Source organism: Condylura cristata, unplaced genomic scaffold (assembly GCF_000260355.1).
Source record: "Condylura cristata isolate star-nosed mole 26May11 unplaced genomic scaffold, ConCri1.0 scaffold00018, whole genome shotgun sequence".
NCBI lineage: Eukaryota > Metazoa > Chordata > Mammalia > Eulipotyphla > Talpidae > Condylura > Condylura cristata.
In genome coordinates this window covers 211976-217715 of record NW_004567119.1, presented here as the reverse complement: position 1 = coordinate 217715, position 5740 = coordinate 211976, and positions in this window count along the sequence as shown.

Here is a 5740-nt window from a genome sequence, read left to right as displayed (position 1 = left end):
GATCCACTGAAACCCACTGCCGAGGGGGCCGCGGGGAGACGGGAGGGGTCTGCTGCGCCCTGGGGCCCCCCCTGGCCGGGGTAGACTCGGGCCCTACTGATGACAGTGCGGACAGTTAACCCCCAGCCTCCAGGGAGCCCCCTGACTCTGTGCAAAACTCCTGTGACCTTTGCCCCTGGGTCCCCTCCGACGGGAGCTCAGCACATCGTCTGTGTCCCACGCGCTCCCACCGACCACCGGAACACGGCTGGGGAAGGGCCTCGTGTTCCCATGGCGTCCAGGAGCGCCCCGGCAACCTTCTCATGGGACCTCCTGACCTGGTTAGGCGGAGGGGGGCTCCGGTCAGGGCTCCTCGCTCTCGTTAGGGTGGGAGGGCGAACTTCGGGGGTGCGTGGGCTCTTCCTGGACTGAGTTAGTCTGGAAGGGGGGGTGGGACTGAGGCAGAAACCCCCACATGGACGTGTGGAGACGCCAGACACACGCCCAGGCGCGTAAGCGTCAGAGTTCTCCTCCTCCGTCTCCCGGTCTGGCCTCACCCCAGGGTGAGGACAATGAGCCACTCGTGGGAAAGAGGCCGGCGGCCCCGTGTCCAGGTGGGCGCCGCACCCCTCGGGTAAGGAGCCAGGAGACTGCTCTTCCACACGGAGCGCGGGAGCAGCGGTGGCTGGGTGCGAGCAGCCCCCACTGGCACCCGGGCGTGGGGGCTGGGGTCAGCCACGGGGACAGGGGCCTCCGCCCCGCTGGCCACGGAGACAGGACTGCCGGCCGGGACCGGGGGCAGCAGGCGCAGAGCTGGGCCCTCGGGCAGTCCCGGCGCTGCTTTGCTGACCCTTCGCCTGTCCCGCGGCCGCCGCTTGGATGACTGTGCCATAGTGTCCCCAGGGCTTGCCCTTCCTGCACTGAGGGGACTGGTGCCGCCCGTCTGGCGAATCATCCTCTCAACAAGCGAGGGCTCCTGCTGCACGCATGCGGCTTCCGCTGTCACCTCAGTGTCTGCAGCACTACCCGGGGCTGTCGGAGACGTCACCACACACCGGTGCCTGAAAACAGCAGCTTGGGGTCCCTCGGACTCAGGCTGCAGGTGCGCCAGCCCGCCAGCACCTCCTCAGGCCTCGGCCTGCCCTGGGCCCCCCCGGCCCGCCTTCCTCTCCCCAGTAGGGACTTGGGGGCCAGCCGGGGAGCCCAGGGGATCACGCACCAGGTCCTTGCTAAGCCACAAGATCCCTGCGCACAGCCAACGCCACAAAGTCGGGACCGAAGTAACTCGGGGGTCGCCCAGGGTCCTGGTGCTCACGGGGGTGATAGCCGTCAGCTTTTGCCTTCAGAAACACACTTGCTTTTAAATAAGGAGCATTCGCCTCTCCCTGCTTGTAGGCATTTTCTAAGGCAGCTGCTTTGTGACTGGCAGGGTCCCCGTTCCCTGAGTGAGCAGCGGCTCAAAGGCGCGAGTGTTTCTCACGGAAAACCCCTCCATGCAACGACTTGTCTTTCTGCCTTGGCCGGGAGATCTCCGCCAGCCTGGCGTCACCAGGGGCAGGTGCACCCGAGACGGCGGATGCGGCGGGCCAGAGCCCCGGGCAGTGGCCCCGAGGTGCGCGCCGGCCTGGCTCCCGGGTCTCCACCAACACGGCTCCGCCATGCCGCTTCCGCCAACTTCCTGGCTGGGCCTGAAACTAGGCAGGGTGGGCGCGGCCCAGGGCGCCCGGGGCACGCGCCCCGAGGCCAGGAAGGCCCTGCCTGCGTCTGGGCACCCCAGGGGCCGGCCCAGGGCCGCCCGCTGCGAGCCCCTGGCTCCTGCACCCAGCTCTGAGGGCCCCCAGCCAGCCGGGGAGCCGAGGACGCGCCCCGAGAAGCCCGCCGCACCTCTCGTTCCCGCGTTTGTACAAACAGAGCCGGTGCCGTGGAGTGAAGGCGCAGCCCGGCCGCGCCCAGCCCGGCCGCGAGGCCTCAGCACATGCTGCGGCTTCCCGGGCAGCCGCCGAGCATCCTGAGGGCGGGAGGGCTCCTCTGGTTTCAAGGGTCTGGTTGCGTCGAGAGGCGGCTGGCAGCTCGACGCCCCCGAATGTCTGCGAAGCAGGCGGGAGAGTCCTGAACGCCGCGGAAACCGGCCCCCCTGGGGCGCAGCGGGGTGAGCGCCGCACTGCGCAGTTAGCCGCAGCCTCCTGCGCGGTCGATCCCCGCCCGGAGCTGACCCCAGGGCGCGCAGCCCCCTCCTGCCTCCCCGCTGCGCCCCTCAGCCGTGTGCTTCGTCCATCTGCCTGTCCTGCTCCCCACTCTGTCTCTGGGGAAGCCTCTCACCCTCCGCATCTCTGGCCTGTACCCCAGTTCTGTATGAATAAATAAATCTTTTTAAAAAAATTTTTAAAGAAAATCTGAGGAAACCTACAACTACAAATCGTTCTTCTAAACTGAAAATACAACAGACCCGCCTTAGCGCACTAACATTCCCTCTTCAACATCCCAACTTTTCTGCACGCATTAAACTCACTGCACTTCTTCACACATCTACTCGAGCTACAGGGTGAGTTTCCAGAGAACGGGAAGAGGCGCAGATGAAGACAGAGGGCAGCAGCCCCAGGGAGAAGCCTGCGGCCACGGGAGGGACCAAGTCGCCGTGCGGCTCCCGGGGCTCAGCGTGAGCTCTGTGACTGACTTGGCTGCTTGATCAGCACCGCCTCTCTCTACTCGGCTCCCGAAGCCCGCAACGGGGCCTCATGGCCGCGCTACCCCGACGCCTGGTGCCCTAGACACTGTGCAGCCTTAGAAATGCCGGCAGCGAGGGCTGGTGACGCCCACGCGGACAGCAGCGGGGAGCAGCCGCTGAGGAGCCCAGACGGGAACCGCCCACTGCCGCGGCTGCGGGAGCCCCCTCCCCTTCAGCTCACCTGTGCGCGCCCCCAGGCGGTTGCACAATTCGCCCTGGGAGCTCACTAGGGAGGAATCGCTCACAGCTGGTCTCCTGAAGGCACGCGCCTCCCACACCGAGGCCCAGATCTACATAACGCAGAGCACCTGGGCCAGGTGAGCGCCTCCTGGCTCCCGCCTGGGCTCTGCCCCTGGCCGCGGGGTCAAGAACTGTGAGTCACTCTCAGGTCACTGGGCAGCCGGCTGAGCCCCGGAGGCTGCCCCAGAGCTGGGAGGCTGGCTTTGAGGCCCTCCTGCTCCAGCACCTTCCAAACACGGCCCTGCCCCACCAGGAGGGAGGAAGCAAATGATTTGGATAAGCCATGACAAACTGTCACCAAATGTGTAAGAATGGACCAACCAAATAAGATGATAAAAAGTCATAGCAACTGAAATAGAAAACAGATCAACAACAAATAGGTGACGTCCGAGGTAGCTTCTGACATACGGAACTGCAGAACAGGGGACAGAAATAGGTACTTCGATATAGTGCTGAAAATAACGTTTCTCCTTTTATAAAAATACCTCAAACGGCTCCCAAATTCGCTATCTCGTCCTTAATATCAAATCCCTTTCTGCATCTGTTACAGGGCAGAGAGAGGCGCCCCTGAACCCCCAAACCTGCTCACTCTAAATAGGTTCTGCCCCACCACATCAAGGTGAAATATCTGAAAGCTCTGATGGAAAGGCCCTTCATGCAATGTGCGTGCAGTGGAGAAAAGAGGAGGAATAGAGTTTCTAAGCCAAACACCCAACGTCTCCGTCCCCTCGTGGGTAAGGGTCCCCCAAAAGGGGCTGGCCCAGAGCAAGCCTGGAGCCGCCACAAGCCCAAAGCACCTTCCAGCGGGGACCCATAGAGAAGGGTCAGCAATGGCCAGACACGTCTGGGAGGACAAGAGCAGCATCAACATCTAGGTAAACGCTGCCACGGCCGCCTCCCCGCGGCGCCCCATCTGTGTCCCGTCCGGGGCCAGGAGATGGCAGCTTCTCCCCTCGTGTTGTCAGGGTCCGAGAGCTCGATCACCGCGAGAGACAGAGCGTCACGCAGGAATGCAATTCGCAAAGTAGAGTTTATTGGGCTGGCTAGCCAGGGTCCAGCGGTTCCCTGCCGGACACGCAGGAGTCAGGCAAGACCCCAACCACAGGAAAGTCAGGGAATATATTGGCCTTGTTGGCCGTTACATACGTCAGAGCCCGCGCAGATTCAACTTAGCAAATGGATTCAAGGACGAACAGACGTCACAGCCTGGGTCACAGTTCAACCACCCACGGACAGGTTTCCAGGAATATCCAGGAATAGATGTCTCATTTCCAGTCAGCCTGGGCCACACCATTCCCATCAATTTAAACGCACATTGTCCCTCTTCAACCTATCCTGCATTCCGGGGGGCGGGGTGGGGGGCGCTAGCCTGGGCTAGTTTTGCTCAGGCCTGCGTTACTTCCTCCATTCCTCAGTGTCTGCTCCCCGGGCCCCGCAGTCCCCTCCTGGCCACCTGCTTCCTCCCCCTCAGTCTCTCCCCTTGCTCAGCAACACGCCCTGCCCTACGGGGTGGGCCAGGGAACGGGAATCTCCCCTTTTACTGGGACCCCTCACAGGGGTCTGTCGCAGCCACCGGAAGCCGGGACGGGGCTATTATATCCCACACGGTCACAGCAGGATCCAGTCAGAGGTTGGCTAGAGGCCTGGAGTCCCGCGAGCGTCCATGGGGCGAGGGCAGAGACCTGGGGCTTGCAGAGACGTGGACACACTGGGCGTGAGCGGCTGGGGAGCTGAGCTGGTGGCGGGCAGGGGCTCGCTGGGCCCCCACGCAGAGCTGGGGGCGGAGGGCAGCGGCCGCCCGCGTGGCCTGGGAGCTTGGTGCTGACGTGCTGTGCTTATCTGGTCATTTCCCCTTCTTTCCCCTTCATTCCTTTAATGCCTTTCTCTAAACCCAAAGAGAAATCAGGGCAAGGACATCTCTGCCAGTTCCTTTTAGGAAAAGAAAAAAAAAAAAAACATTAGCCTCTAAATTGCTTCTAGAAGGCCTGACTGAGCAGGGATGAGTGGCTGATGAATGAGAAAGCACAGCTCCAGGACCGCATGGTAATACAGAGCAGGTCGGATGTGCTCTGAATTATTGTCATGGTAATTACCCTGCTCCGAATTCCTCTAGGTGTTAAAAAGTAATAATAAAAGTCTTGAATAGGTAGAATAATTACCCTTAACTGCTGTAATTAATAAATTAATTTTAGAAAATGATTCACATCAGAAATGAATTATAAAGACTGAAATTTAAAACCTCTGTGCTAACACTCTCTACGGCTTTTTAATAAGATGTATTCAAATCGCCATTTGAAAGAGCATCTTTCCGGCTTACCACTGCTCGGCCCTGGTTACCTCAACGACCGCGGTACTGGGGGGGAGCCAGCGCCTGTGTGCTGGGGATGTGCGGCGCTATGGGCCCCCCCCCCCCGGGCACCTCCATGTGCTGTGGACGCCAGCGGCGCTGTCCGCCTGCCCAGGAGAGGCCAGCATGCTCCAGGCTCCGCGCAGACCCTCGTCAGCTCAGCCTGGTCCCGGTGGACAGAATTCGTGCCCTGGGGAGCAGGCGGCGGCGTCACTGACCTTTTTATTTTAAGATGCATTTTACTTGTGTGTGCGCACAAGCACTGGCGAGCAGGCCAGGTGCGGGCTGAGAGGACGCCCCAGGGACAGGCGGGGAGCAGAACAGCGGAGCCCCTGAAATCCAGTGCTGAGGGGGAGCGGGGAGACAGGAGGGGGGTGCTGCGCCCGGGCTCTCTCCCTGGCCTGCGGGACCAAACTCAGGGGCTGCAGGCAGCTTCATAGGCTGAGACT